Source organism: Vulpes vulpes, chromosome 15, assembly GCF_048418805.1.
Source record: "Vulpes vulpes isolate BD-2025 chromosome 15, VulVul3, whole genome shotgun sequence".
In the NCBI taxonomy this organism is placed as follows: Eukaryota; Metazoa; Chordata; class Mammalia; order Carnivora; family Canidae; genus Vulpes; species Vulpes vulpes.
Window position 1 is genome coordinate 45,265,076 of NC_132794.1, and position 15,568 is coordinate 45,280,643.

Here is a 15,568-nt window from a genome sequence, read left to right on the forward strand (position 1 = left end):
GCTGCCTCTTGAAACTCCCACCTGATTCCAGCATTCTCACAGAGGAAGGTCAGTAACTGAGAGCACCTGGGGTGTGTGTGTGTGTGTGTGTGTGTGTGTGTGTCTGTCTGTCTGTTTAGGGGAAAGTAGCAGCTTTTCGCAGGTAGAAGTTTCATCCTCAAAGTGAGACCTTGGAATCATTTCTCCTTTCTTCTCCGTCAGGGTTTGGTAGTTTTCTGAAGGAAAGACCAAAGTGAGAGAGTGATATATCATAATGGAAAGGACAAGCCTCATTCAGATCACCCTCTGTCACCAACTTGATGAACTTGAGCTGATAACTTCATTTAGTTACTTCATCTGTAAAATGGGCAAGTCGCCCCTAGTCCACATGCTCACCAAAGGATTTGTAGATCTGTGAACTATCTACTGGCCATACATGTCTCAATATACAACAGTTTAGGGGTGCCTGTGTGGCTCAGTTGGTTAAGTGTCTGATTCTTGGTTTCAACTCAGGTCACTCTCATGGACTATGAGATTGGGCTCCAAACTCAGTGGGGAGTCTGCTTAAGGATTCTGTCCCTCTGCCCCTGCTTCACCCCCAGTCTAAATAAATAAATAAATAAATAAATAAATAAAATCTTAAAAAAATAAATATATGACAACCTGAACAAATCTTTTGGCCATGAAGATGTACACTTTTAGGGATGTGGCCATATAATTCAAATGTCTACTCAAAAGTTCTGTTACGCATACATAGTTAAAAGTACATTTATGGGCACCTGGCTGACTCAGTGGTGGAGCATCTGCCTTCAGCTCAGGGTGTGATCCCGGGGTCCTGGGATCGAGTCCCACATCGGGCTCCCCAGAGGGAGCCTGCTTCTCCTTCTGCCTGTGTCTCTGCCTCTGTGTGTGTGTGTCTCATGAATAAATAAATGAATAAAATCTTTAAAAAAGTACATTTATAAAATAATATATTGATTTTTAAATAATGTATTCATCCACTGTCATTTCACAAAACAATGTTATTCCTCACCACTGCTGTTTTATGATTGATTCAGCAGTTTATTAGACACATCATTGTCACTTCCTTCTAAGTCGTTTGAAAACTAACACTTTTTGGGACCGTGTGCAATGTTGTCACTAGAAATAATACCTGAAGTCACCCATTTGTATAGTACTTGGTCATTTTTTTCATTTCTTGATGTATATTTGTAATCTCCATAATGTGCCAGTTGCTGAATTGCTTTTCTGTGTGTTCTCTAAGAGGTCTATTTAAAAAATCTAACACTTGAAATTTCAGGGCTAATAATTTCAAGAATAATGACTACATCAGTGATAAATTTCTTTTCCTCTTTGTTGTAACCAGTTCTGGCAGATGACCTCCATAAACATCCAAAACAGACATTAACTTAGATCATTTCACCCCAAAGCATCTTCCCCTAACAGTAGTTTGCCGTTCCAAATTCAGCTATTGAGAGAGAATCCAAAGATAATTTCATTAGGTTGCGTCTTGAAGGTGACTTCCTTCTTTCTGGGAAATAATTTTGGAGACAAAAAATTCATCTTAAATTTGAGAAAATTAGGGTATATATAAAGCCATTAATTCAAATTAATTCCAGAAATTTAGAAGCAGCATATGCCTTGTTTGTTCAGTTTTTTTCTTCGTTTGGCTTTGGAACCCAAGGTCACAACACTCTACGTAGAATTCCTCTACAATTATATTACTATTATTCTTCTTTTAAAAGAAAGAATCAGAACTTAATACATGTGCTCGATGAATAAGGCTAACTCTGAACCACAAGAAAACAAAAGGGAAGCCCTCTGAAAAGTAAAAACTAACCACCCCCTCTGGTTTATCCCAACACTGACCAAGAAGATAGAAAAAGAAAAGTTCCTACACAGTGCTTTTGAGTTTTTCTTCTAAAGTCAACTTTCCAACAATAACCTGGGCTGTGCCTTTTTCTTCTGATCTTGCTCTTTACATGGAAGCAGGGAAATGCTGCTGCCTATAATAGTAGCTGGTAGCTGCTGCCTTTTAGTTGCTCTCTTGGTCATACTAGAAAGTGTTGACACGTTCTAGTGGCCTTTCCTGATACTGGGGCATTCCTAGCAGGAGTCAACTATGAAACCTTTTTCCGATCAGGAGGCAGGAAATGAAAAGAAACCCGTCTTTCCGTTTGGCTCAAAATAAAGATGAGTGTATCTAGTAGAATCCCAGGGCGGGTAAAAGTGTGAGGGGGTGAGAATAATAAATTCAGCTTTCTCCCTCCAACACCATCACCCTTTTTTTGGTCCCCAACAGAAACCTACAGGCAAGCTGTTCTCAGTGGATGTTAAATATTCAAAATTCTAGGAGGGAAGTGTTACGTGAGATTAGAGCAAAAACAGTGGGAGCAAAACGGTTGTGTTCTGTGTTCAACTCTGCAACAGGCAAAGTTATGTGACCCGTTATCCAAAGGTCTCCTTCATGTACCTCAGCTATGGGAATGGGGAGAACAAAACGGCTTTGGCTCCAAGAAAAAAAGATCAATTCTAAAGAGACTGTGGGGGGGGTCACCTGGGCTGCTCAGTCCATTAAGCATCTGCCTTCCCCTCAGGTCATGATCCCAGAGTTCCAGGATTGAGCCCAGCATCAGGCTCCCTGCTCCATGGGGAGTCTGCTTCTGCCCCTCCCTCTGCCCCTGCCCCTGCCCCTTCCCTCTCATTCACTCTCTGTCTCAAATAAAATCTTTAAAAAATGAAATAAAGAGACTGAAGTTCACCTTAGTATCCCCTAACTCTTATTTCCATCTAAATGGAAAGCCCAGGCTGAAGTAAGGGCATCCCCAAGCAGCCAGTCTTTGGAATACATTGTTCTTAAAGCTTGGAAGTCGCACAAGAAATGCCACAGATGATCAACCCCTGCCCCCACCCTAGACATGGGCTACCTGATTTCACCAGGCCTCTGTTCCCTCACTCAGGGGGAAAAGAGCTTGCCAATATCCTTATCAGGAGAATTTTGAATAGAATTGTTTAAGGAGAGGGTTAATACTGACTTTTGTTCAAGATAGCCAACTCCTCCCCCACACAAAAATCTGAAAATAATTCCGATAAAAAGAGCAACTCTGCTTGTGAGCAAACCAGATGGCTACACACCCCTTCATCAAGTCTGTTAGTTTTCACATCACCGCCTTGGAAGTTTCTCCCCAGGAAAACACATGGACATGAGACTTTTTGACTGAGTTAGGAATCTGTTTTAAAACAAGGCCCATCCACACTAACTCCTAGGTCTGCCTGACATAATTGCCCGCTTCATTTTCTTCAGGATATTTTCCCTGGCAGATTGACTACCCTTCTGGATAACTAAATATATCACTTATGGTCAACAAAGTGAAAACATTGAGGCTTCTTTGTGGAGAATTCAGACCAAACCTCGGTAATTGCCCAAATTCCCCACAGTCTCAGTATGTCGGGGCTGGGCATGCTCTGGAGGGTTGGAGCACTCATATTTGGAAAACATCTCAGATTCTACTTAAAGGTTTATTTGCAGAGCAGCTCACTAAAGCATAAGTAGAAAGAGCATTGGAGGCCATTTATTAAGGGAAGCTTCTTGTTTCTTTGGGAAGGGGGATTGAATACTTTATCAGCTCACACAGTCCCACTTCCTCCAACTAATTGTCATATCCCAAAGAGGTGATAAATAAAGTCCAACCTCGGAACGGACACACTTTGTCCATTGCCCAACATACTGTGTGAATACATTGAAAGAAAATTTGCATCTCGGCAAATATGGAATCATTGAGAATACCTGGAATTGATCAAGATAATTCCATTAGTGTGGGGATCCCTGGGTGACGCAGTGGTTTAGTGCCTGCCTTTGGCCCAGGGCGCGATCCTGGAGACCCGGGATCGAATCCCACGTCGGGCTCCCGGTGCATGGAGCCTGCTTCTCCCTCTGCCTGTGTCTCTGCCTCTCTCTCTCTCTCTCTCTCTCTCTCTCTCTCTCTCTCTGTGACTATCATAAATAAATAAATAATTTTTAAAAAAAGATAAGCATTAGTGTGGACTAAACTATTCTTTACATAGGCATGGAGTTCTCAGCATGGGATAAAGAGCTTATGAATAGACTTCAGAGTGGCTCTCCTTTAAATTCGACAGAAAAGAAGTTGACATCTGCATTTGTACCTTTCAGTGGAAGGGGTCCATGATTTCATTCACATTCACAAAGGGTACCTGACAAGAACGGTTAACAACCAGAAGCTTTAGTTTAGAACACAAACACTGAACATGAAGTAACATGCTATATACTTTCGTGACTTGGTTTTACCAATTCAATCCTTCCAATGAATCCATACCCTCTTCCCAAATCCTGATCCTGCCACAGACCTACAACCAACAAGACTACTTGAACTACTCTAGATTAAACCCAAACTGTGTGAGATATTGACAAAGCAGATTTTTCTCTTTCAGTTAATGTTTTTACTTAAATAAAAAAAAAACACCTCTCTTTAATAATCTGATTAACCATTAATGAGAATAAGACATATCTTGTGAAACAACTTTGAAAAGAAATGAATGCCAATGGTATAGTTTGGCATCCTTCTCACTAGTTCTAATTTAAACTTAATCATCACTATGAATTATCTGTCTCCCAAAAGGCCTGATCTTATTTAGCATCAAAGCACTCTCAGATTTTGTATTAAACATGAAAACTGTTTTTAAAAATAGTGTTGCTAGATATAATAAAAAAGATACAATATACTTTAAGATTTAAAGAAAACTCTATATTCAAATAAACCATCAGCACTTTATCAACTTTATCATTTGATAATTGCTTAACTTAATTTTAATCTATCTCAACAAACTGATGTGCCAAAATTTTCACAGGAGCCTCTCAAAATGTTTTAAATTATTTTTCAAGAATGGCTTTATTGGTATAAGTCACATACCATAAAATTCACACACCAACTGTCAAATTTTAGAAATTCTCCTAACCCCCAAAAGAAGTCTCCTGTCCATTAGCAGTCCCTCCCCATTCCTCCTGCCTTCGGCCCCTGGCAACCACTAATCTACTTTCTGTTTCTACTGATTTGCCTGTTGCGAACAATTCATGTGAATGGAATCATGCAATCCTTGGCCTTTCGTGTCCGACTTCTTTTACTTAGCATAGTGTTTTCCTGGTTCATCTGTATTGTAGCATCTATCAGTACTTTGTTCTTAGAGACTGGTCCTGCAAATTTTTTTTTTTTTTTTTTGCAATTGCACTTTTTAATCAGGTGTAATTACATAAGGCACAGGTCAAACTATGTACAGATCTGAACTGCACAGACTGAACACATTCACTTTGGTGAGCTTTGGCCAGCGTATACAGCTGTATCACCGACACCCCCACCAGAAGACACTTGCCACTCTAGAAAGTCCTGTGTCATTCTTCCGTCAGAGGCCTGGAAGCAGTCTTGTAGATAAAGGGTCAGGAGAGGCCTCTCTGATGAGGTGGTCTCTGAGATTCTGAGGAGGAGAAGGTAGTCGCCACAGGAAAGCCAGGCTGGACTGTGTCCTGATGGGCAACCAAGGGGGCCATGTGTCTGATGGGGAGCAGATGAGCGGAAGCGAGAGCAAGGAGACTACATAAGGCCCGTGGCTATTGATGCACCTGGCCTTCAGTCCACCTGAGAGGTTGGTGGCTCCTAGGGTGTCTGCGTGGAGCTGCTGTGCGACCGCCGGGCTGCCGCATCCTCACTGCCACAGCCACCCTCAGCATCTTCCTCAGCCAGCCACCTCCTTGGTGAAGGCCTCCTGCAAAATTTTAAATGCTCTTTTATTTGGGCTGTTACTAAGTGTGTAGAGTTAATTATAGCAATGTCTATCAGATGTCATTCTGTCGAATAGATTCTGGGACACAGTGAAAAGCAAGGTATAGCGGTAAGGGGCACAGTGTGGTGCCAAGTGATCCTAAAGAGAGCCCAGAAAGGGCACTGAACAATTGGATCTCCCCACATAGTAGTGGACTGCTGAGGTTAGTCAAGTGAGAAGATAGTAGTAGCTGTGGGGCTTCTTAGGGCAGCCAGACATGGCCCTTGGTCTTCCAAACGTTTTATTTCCTTCAAGTGCACTACCCAAACTTCTAGTGTTCAAACATGTGCAGAAGACACAAAAAGGTTGAGAACCATCATTTACGCTGTTTTTCTCTGCTTGGCTAAATGGTAATTGCCATCAACATACACCTAATCATTTTTTGGGTAAAAAAAAAAAAATACTCTTGAATTGACTCCAGGTAAGTCTTGCTTATCTTTTAGTAGAAGGTCATGCTTTGCTGGGTCATGAACACAGGTGGTCTAGATCATACTTTTTGCTTTCTTTCTCCACAGGCAGAGGAGGAACAATCTGTGTTGCTACGATGCCACTGAGACCATAAAAGGGCTGTCCTCCTTTCTCCCTATCACAAAAAGATCCTTTTCCACTTAATTCTTTTTAAGCACCACACCACCCCCTTCTTCCTTGTCCACTAGTCAAAGAGTTTAAATTGATTTACTTGGAGCCAGGTGTGATTTTATTTGACCAGAGTTACAGGATTCTTGCCTATTTTAAGCACAGTCTTAAAGTAATGGTTCCCATATGGCCCATATGATCACATAGAATGTTTGTTAAAAATGCAGATATCTTGGGTTTGATTCTGATTAGGTAAACCTGGGGTTAAACCCAGAAATTTGCATCTTGAGTTACTAAATTGTCCTATGTTGAGTCAGAAATGCCAACCTACTAGCTTCAGTTTATAAACTGCCTCATACACTATTTCCAAAATGTCCTCCTTGAGTGTTGATGTATTCCATAACACAATAAAGTTAGAAAGGAGGACACAAGCTTTATTTTTTTTGTCTTTACATTTCACTACATGGCTTTTCTGATGCCAATTTTTATTCATGTCTTCCTCTAGGCACGGTGTGCAATAATGGTTATTTTGTCACTGCCTCATGAGAAGATGGTGACTGTAGAGAAGATTCTAGAGAGATGAGCTAGTTCAGAGCAGGAAAAGAAGAAAAGGCAATATTCAGTTTCCCAACCTTGCCGTTTCTTGATCTTTGGTCCTAGGGTCCTTCTTTGAGTCTTCAAATCAAATCATTTTTGTAGCATATTGAAGAATTTTGAACATACCTACCATGGAACTCAAGGCAGATTTTGGCAAAGGGTAAGGGCAACTGGTGATAGCAACCTGAACATCATCTTGCATGTTCACACATCACTATTAATTTCACTTAAAGCTAAAGGAATGCACATAACTGTCAACTAAAATTGCCTACCTGAGTCTAGAATATTCCCTTTTCATCAAAAGGCTATGTGCCCATATGTAACAGTTAACGGTCAAAGGTTTTGAAAATACTTCTCTCTCAGAAGTTTTCTCTGGTTAATGGAGAGCAGTTAGGTTTCTATATTTTACTTTGGTCTCTCTTCTTGGGTATCTAGCAGTAAATTCTATCTACTGTCACGATTCTAATTCCTAACTGAAATAGTACAATATATGAGTGCACAAAGCAAGAAACATGAAGTGTATGAACCGGGAGGCAGAAGTACGTCGGAACTAGAGATGTCTCAACATGGCTCAGCAAGTCCAAAAGAAAACATAAATCAAATGTCAGAAATAGCAAAGACACAGAAACCAAGCATGGAAGCAGAAATAAAATCATATGGGTATATGGGAATATAAAAAGTTAACAAAGGCAAAAGTATAGGGAAGCTCAACACTAGGATACAGCTCAGGGAAGTGACCAGTAAACAGAAGGTCTGCCTGCATGGGAGGCTAAGATAGTCCTGTCTCAAAACACACGGGGAGCATCAGATGCAAAAAGAATCCATTCTGGACAGTCAGCTGTCCTGGTCCTGTCCACTGTACAAGAAACTGTCCAAGGCTTCTTAGCCATATATTTTGTTGAGAATAATCTTAGCATTTAGCCAGCGTGGAAGGATGGTTAATGGAAAGGAAGAAATATGATTGGGGAATATGAACAAATCTTATCTTTTTTTTTAAATTGGAGTATAATGGACAAGACACAATGCTACATTGGTTTCAGGTGTACAGCATAGTGATTAAAGAACTCGATTCATTATGCTATGCTCACTGCAAGTGTATGTAGCCACCCTCTGTCACCATGCAATGCTATTACTACACAGATAACATATTCCTATGCTGTACCTTTCATCTCTGTGACTTACTCATTCTATAACTGGAAGCCTATCCATCCTACTACCCTTCCGATGGTATCCTGAAAGCCAGTACTTTTAAATTCAAATGTGTATGAGAAGATGACAAGTAATGTGGAAATGGGAAACAAAAATTTAAAGGATTTCGGTCAGGCATCATGTCCTAGAAGCCATCCTGGAATTCTCTGCCTGGGTTAGAAGCCCTTTCCTGCTCTCACAGCATCCTTCTCTTTCACCTACTATGGCATTGAACACACCCTGTGGTGATTGGCCATCTCCCCACTGAGGCTCCAACCACCTTGAAGTAAGGATCATGGCTTATTTATCTGTATATACTCTCTAGATAGCAGCTTTGCAATAAGGGCTTATCGAATGTCAATAATTACCTTTGTCTTCTCAAACCACAAGTTCCTTATAGACAGGAAACACATTTTTACACTTTGTAGGCACAATATTCTAGTTGATAAAGATGAACATTTCATCTGCTAGTCTTTATTCTCTTACAACCCATTCAAGTAATATCTCATGAACAGATACTCTACAGGCACGCCAAGAATCTCCTCATACTGACGCAAGAAGCACATTCCTCAGACTATTTTGTAGAAAGTGCTTGGCTGAGTTAGAGGCTAACTATCAAGAGTTTGAATCTTTTGAACACATCCCAAGTCACTTTATTTTCTATAAGGGCCCTTGGTCATTTTTCTAAGAGGCAATGTCACATAGCGATTAAGAACACAGATTCAAGAGCCAGACTGCCACAGTTGTATCCCAGCTTTTCCACTTATTATCTGGTGACCTAAGGCTAGTTACATAACCTCTCTGTGCCTCAGCTTTATCATCTGTGAATGGGGATGAAGGTTGTTGAGAGAATTAACTACAACTACTGGCTGTTTTTTTTAAGGTACTTAAAGCAGTGCCTGATGCATAGTATGCCATATAAATTGTACAAAAATTAGCCACAGTTATATTTTGCTTTGCCAGATACCATTGATTACTTTAATTAATAATTATAATATCCACCCAAATATATTTGGGTCCTTTCTCAAAACATTACTCCTCTCCATATCTGATATTTTGCCCCCGTTTTGGTAAAAGATGTTTTATTATAAAAACAGGCAAATATGCTAAAAATTGAGAAGAAATTATGCATAAATTATCACTTCATTTTGTCATAAAAACAAGCTATCCTGACTTCCTGAATTCATCGTATAAAATTTCAAGAATTTATCTGAAGAAAGTAAGAGGTATTGAGGAAAGTATTTATCTTTTGTCTTAATCGTTTCCTAAGAAGGTACTAAACCTGAGGTCGTTATTGTTTATACAGGAAAAGAATGTCTTATACTTGTGGAAAATTTTTAAAACACTGCTAACATGCTTTCTGATCATCCCTACTTCCTGTGGTGGGGTTTAAAGACCACACCAACTTTCGTAACTGCTGAGATTTACAGAGTGAAGCCTCATTTGATAATCTTGCAAAAATGGATAGGCAGTACTTCTCTTCCTTTCTAAATGCCACACATGCCAGCTTTTACAAATGTTAGAATTTCCAGCCAGCCCCAAGCTGGTTCCAAGCAGGTGCACATGCTATTTCTCAGCTCCATCTCCAGGGTAGCCTAGGAAATCCCTCTTTCCTCGTGATCTCCCCTAGATCCAGTTAATCAGCCCTGGAATCTGTTTTCCTGGAGAATGAAAATGTTTTATTTTTAGCTGCCTAGGTTCTGACTAGTATCTCTGATATCTAAATAATGAAAAGTGGGAAAGAATGGATCGATAAAAATAAAAATGTTATTTACCTAAAATGATCAAGAGCTGGGATGTCATTAAAAGTTGGCCTTAGTAAGTTTTCCAGAATTAGCAATTTTTGAAGATTTTTGAATAGAAGCAAATACTATGATACAAAAATTCATACTTGAACATAACTTGATTTTTCTTTTTTTTTTTTTCATAACTTGATTTTTCAAAGATGCCTGTTGCATTCTGTGACCGTCCCCAGAAAGAGCAGTTATTGTTCAATAGAAGCAAAAAGTATAGGCGAATAAAGTATAGTCATTTATAGCATCTTTTTAGTACATGTGCTGCCGAAGCGAGCACTATAGCATCTTTTTAAAGCTACATTTTAGGGCACCTGGGTGGCTCAGTGGTTGAGGGTCTGCCTTCAGGTCAGGGTGTGGTCCTGGGGTTCTGGGATCAAGTCACACGTCAGGCTCCCCGCAGAAAGTCTGCTTCTCCCTCTGTCTGTGTCTCTCTTTATTTATTTGTAAATAAATAAAATCTTTTAAAAAATAAAATAAAGTTGCATTTTAAATCCTTCTCTCTCTCTCTCTCTCTTTTTTAGTTTGCCGTTTGCCTCAAGTTAAGGAGAAACAAATTCCACTGGAGGTCTCTATTTTTTTCTGATTTTCTTTGAATTGCTCATCTTGCCCTTTAAAAAACAACTTTCAATTTTATGTGGCTCATTTTGCCCTTTTTGTAGAGTACAACGTGCTTAAATCCAGTTTATAGATGTATTCACAGGCACAAGCAAACCAATAATATCGCCTTTGTAAAATTACAAAAATAACTTTTTTGAAAGTCCAACTAGCTCCCACTATTAGAAGTAGAGAACACATCTGAGTCAAAGTCCTCTTCCTCAGAAACCCTGTTGTTGCCATGGGAAGACTGTGAAAATGCTCCAATGTGGGCATGCTGTAATTAGAACCAAACCGTGGGCTTTATGGGGCCTGTCACGATGTTTCTAGGAAGCTAGTTTTGCGTTGGCTCAGTAAGACATCCTTTTCCTACCATCATGACTCACTTGTGACTTCCAAGGCTCCCCCCTCATCCTCCAAACTCACCCCCCACTTGTTCTGGGTGGAAGAATGCCCAGATGCTCCAGAGGCAGATAAGTTAGGCGGGTGTCCAGTCTGCTAACGAGAACACACTCCTAGGCATCGTAGAAGTGGGGCAAAGGGTTTTGCTAGGCATATGCAGAGCTAATGATGTGATGGGTCTATGTTAATCATGCGCAAGAGACTCATTTCTTGGCAATCCTAGCCCACTCGCTGATCCATCCAAGCCCTCCGCTTCCTCCCTCTTTTCTTCCTTTCAGGAAAGCATGTGCAAGTTCTCCCCCAAACGATGAATCTCTCTGCTCCTGGGGGAATCTACGAGTCAGAAATGCTTTTAAAAGCAAAGAGGAGCCAAAGCCTTTGCATAAATAGGCCAGCTGCAGAGCCTCAAGGCGGGGAGTTAGGGAGAAATCTCCTTGTGGCCTAGGCCCCAAACCTCCTGGCTGCCACTTATTTCCATTGTCTGCCCACAACCCCAAACAAGCCAGCCCACACCTCTGTGACTGTACCCACTGTCATTTTCAGGAAAAGAGCTTTTCTGAGTCCATATTGGCATTTCTGTGAAATTGCAGAAATAATTCATTGAATCACAGAACTGAAAGAGATGATCTAATCACTTTTATTTTTAAAACAATGAAAATGCAATCAGGAGAGGTTATCTGACCTGCCTAACCTCACACAACTCTAAATACCTAGAGCCAGAACTAGAATCTGCATCTTTTTATTCCTTGTCCTTTGCCTTTTAATCGCAGGTGAGCTTGTACAGGTGACCCCTATGGTGGATGTGCTCTTTGCACTTTAGCCTTCCTGCTATGGTTTCCTTTAGCTCTCTCTTGTCATTTGTGTCATGAGTAACCAGCATACAGCTGAGCTGAATCTGATTATGAAGACTTATCTGTGGCATTTGTTAAAAATAGAAATTCCTAGGACTTTCCTCGGGAGATTCTGGGATGGGTCTCAGGAATCATTTAACATGTTTCCCAAGTGAGTCTTAGGATGAGGTCATTTCAGGGAAAAACATCGTAGACTAACAGTCAGGAAGAAAAGAAAAAAATGTTTGATGGGCAAGGTGTCCGAACAAGAACAGAACACAGAGATGGAGAAGACCAGGAATTTTGCCTCCTCGCTGCTTTTTTAGTGGGTTAACCACTAGACCACACTTCCTCCCTAGGAGAGGCAAGGAATTAAAATCAAAGGTTTACCACTGATTCATGCTGCCTGCTAATGCTGCTTATTGCGCCATGCTGTGACCCAACTCTCTAAGGCTTGGAAACAGATGTGGGGAGTGAGCAGCCTTGAGGTACTGAGGGATAGGGGAGGCGGGGAGAAGGCAGACAGCCAGAAAAAGAACTTCCTCTGCTGCTAAATTTCAGGCAGGAGTGGAAGTCAGTCTAAATTGTTACCATGCAGATCTGGAATCATTTTTGCAATTGCCTGGCTCCAATTCCAGGTTTGTGCATTCTGCAACAAGAACTGAAAACTTGGTAATGCTCCTGACCTGACTTTTGCCTCTGCCCTTATCTGAATGCATATTATGAAGTTACACTTTTAACTTGACAGTCATTTCATTAGACAAGAGAGTTTGGTTACTCTCTTTGTCCCATAAGCTCCCTCCCCATGCACACTTTTTAAAAGGAAGTAAAGAAGAGTTAAGCAATTTGACCAAGGTTATGTTAATCTCAATATTGTGATGTTTGGATCAAAAGTGCAACCAAGCCATTTCAACTAAGCTTTCCAGACTCCCTTCAACATATTCTTAGACAACTGAAAGAACTGGATTCATTTTCTCCCATATGGTGAATATTAAGATGTGCCCTTAAACATGTAGTTTACTACGCTGGTGTTTGTCAAAATCACAGAGCTTTTCGGTGTTAAATAATTAATTCTATAAATAGATTTTGTGACTTCTTTACTAAAGGGGAAGCTCCACAAAAGTGGGCAGAAATTACAGCTTTGGTTTTTACTAGACATCGCAACTGTAGCAGTGTTGAATTTCCAGGGGATTCATTTTTTTTTAAAGATTTTATTTATTTTTTCATGAGAAACACACAGAGAGAGAGAGAGAGAGGCAGAGACACAGGCAGAGGGAGAAGCAGGCTCCATGCAGGGAGCCCGACGTGGGACTCCATCCTGGGTCTCCAGGATCACACCCTGGGCTGAAGGTGGCGCTAAACCGCTAAACCGCTGAACCACGGGGGCTGCCCCTTTCCAGGGGATTCAAAGTTGGATTTTAGGTCTCCAGGAATTAGGATTCCCAGATTTAACTAAATTTGAATTTCAGATTTTTAAAATATTAGTATAAACATATCTCATGCAATATTTGGGACATACTTATACCAAACCATCATTCATTATTTATCTGACATTCAAACTTATCTGGGCATTCTGCTGATTAGTTTCAGAACCCTAGCAAGGGTTCTCCCCATTAGCACCAAAGTCTTCAGGATTCCCCCAAAGCTGATGAAAACGCAACCATTCCAGCCAGATTTACAGTGTAGTGCCTGAGGAAAAAGCAGTCATACTACACTGTGATCAATTATAAAGCAGAAAATGCAAAGAGGTCCAGAATCCCAAGACAAGGCGGTGACCCAAAAAGGCAATGTTGGTCATGAAGGTTTCTCAGAGTTGGTAACATTTGAGCTTGATCTTAAAGGATAAATAGCCCATCAGTCAGAGAGAGAGAGGCTTGAATGAGCATAGACTCAGCGTGGCTGGAGCATTCGAGGTGTGTGTAGAGGACTAGAGGTCAGAACTGATGGACATCAAGGGTGCGGTTTGGAGGGTTGGCTGGGGTAAACTTGTGACGTGCCTTTAGGCCATGCTGCAGAGTTTGAAACTTCTTTTGATGGATAGGGAAGCCAGCAAGGTTTTTTCAGCTGAGTGGCATAATCATTTCTGTTTTTGAAAGATAATTCTGGTGGCAGATTGGAGTGGGCAGAACTCGTAGGCAGGGAGACCAATTAGGAGGTTATTGAAATAGCCCAGGCAAGAAAAGAGGAGCTTATTTCAACTAGGCAGCAGCAGTGGAAATAGTCAGGGAAGCAAAAATTTCAGAGACATTTACGTGGTAGAATCAATACAACTTGGTGATGGATGCACAGGGGCAAGAAGATAGAGGACAGAATTCACGTGGTGTAGGCCTCCGGACAAATGAGAGGCATTATTCTGACTTGGATCGTCTATCTGTAGAATGGACCAATAATACTTCATAAGGCTACTGTGAAGATCATTTAAGATCATATATTTGAAAGTGGTTTGCCAAGTATAAGGAGCTGTAAAACCGTACTGTGGTCAAATGAACATGCATCTATCTCAGAGGACAATGACATTTTTTCAGGACAGAGGTTACATTTTTTTCATCTTTGGCATTCCCTAGCGTAGTGTCTTGGATGTATGGGTAACCAACACATGTTTGGAGCATTGAGTCACATTCAAAATTCTGCCAAACAACAAAATACAGTTTGTCTGGTTTCTTTACCATCTTGTTGGTGTGTGTCTGGAAGTGTATCATGGGCCAAGGTTGGTGGAAATACCAACAAAATCAGAGCCACAAACCCCATGAGAAATACCCACTTAAGGAATCGTTGATGTTGAAGGAAATCTCTTGCTCTTTGTTCACAGATAAACACTGAGAGCCATCTTAGCTGCCCAAGCAGGTTTTCCTCTTTACGTTGCTCCCATTTTAAAATTTAAAATCAGAAAGAAATTATCTGCTTAATCTGTTTCAGACGTGCCACTAAATCCAGCTTAGTTTAGGTGTGGAATACTCTGGCCTTCTCTCTGTATCCCAGTATCCAGCACAGTTCCTTTGCTGTGGTTGGTGCTCAATAAGAGTGTTGGTTGTCTTTTTTTTTTTTTTTTTTAGATTTTATTTATTTATTCATGAGACACACACACACACAGAGAGAGAGAGAGAGAGAGAGGCAGAGACATAGGCAGAGGGAGAAGCAGGCTCCATGCAGGGAGCCCGATGCAGAACTTGATCCTGGAACCCCAGGATCACACCCTGAGCTGAAGGCAGGCGCTAAACCACTGAGCCACTCAGGGTCCCCTCTAAATAAGAATGTTATAACTGAAAGAAGATCATGATTTCCAAATTAAGTTCACTCAGACTTTGAATATGACTATTCTCACCAAGCAAAGCACTGTAATTTTGAATTTTATTGCAAAACATGAATAGCACATTTTCAAATAATAATTCCATCAGATTTTTCTCCTCCTAAAATAAATCCATCTCCCTCACTCTTTTCTTTTTCCTTTTCTTTTTCTCTCCCCACCCCCCCTTTGATTCTGCTATTTCGTAGACTACTTTGATTCCAAGAATAATTTTTTTCTACTTCCCTGTAACTGTTTTTTTTTTCTCTCAATTTGGATCAAAGTAATATATAGAGAGAAGTGTAGCACAAGTCTTCTGCTTCCATCAGGTACAAATTACAAATTATCATATTATTATTTTATTAACTTCTGTTCATAGTTATTTATTGAACACATCCATGGGATATTAATTACACTAGAAGCTTTAGATCTCATTTAAATCTTAATCCTGGGACTCCTGGGTGGCTCAGCAGTTGAGCATCCTTCTTTTG

The 15,568-nt window shown here is 40.6% G+C and overlaps 1 long non-coding RNA gene across 2 annotated transcripts in view; it reads right to left on the reverse strand.

The window, feature by feature from the left end:
- Window positions 1-3,895: 3,895 nt before the first annotated feature.
- Window positions 3,896-15,568, reverse strand: part of LOC112919931 (uncharacterized) — a 124,231-nt gene continuing 112,558 nt past the window's right edge. For both annotated transcript variants that reach the window (XR_003234991.2, XR_011997328.1), the window contains one exon: window positions 3,896-5,754. This is a non-coding gene — a long non-coding RNA (uncharacterized lncRNA). The remainder of the gene's footprint in view (window positions 5,755-15,568) is intronic.